Here is a 202-nt window from a genome sequence, read left to right on the forward strand (position 1 = left end):
CGTCCCAGCACAACGAGTTAAGGGTTTGACAGCGCTCGCCTACCCTGTTTGAGCTCGACAAAGTGGACTGTGTGATTGCTCTTCCTCGCGAGTGATTAGCATAGCAGGTGAGGATTCAGGGAAAAGAATAAATGTTTTTGCTGCGTCCATAGGAAAATGAACCCTTGTTTGACAGAGGACATCCGCAAACTTTCGCTGCTTC

The sequence above is a fragment of the Penaeus monodon genome, chromosome 32, assembly GCF_015228065.2.
Source record: "Penaeus monodon isolate SGIC_2016 chromosome 32, NSTDA_Pmon_1, whole genome shotgun sequence".
Classification (NCBI taxonomy): Eukaryota; Metazoa; Arthropoda; class Malacostraca; order Decapoda; family Penaeidae; genus Penaeus; species Penaeus monodon.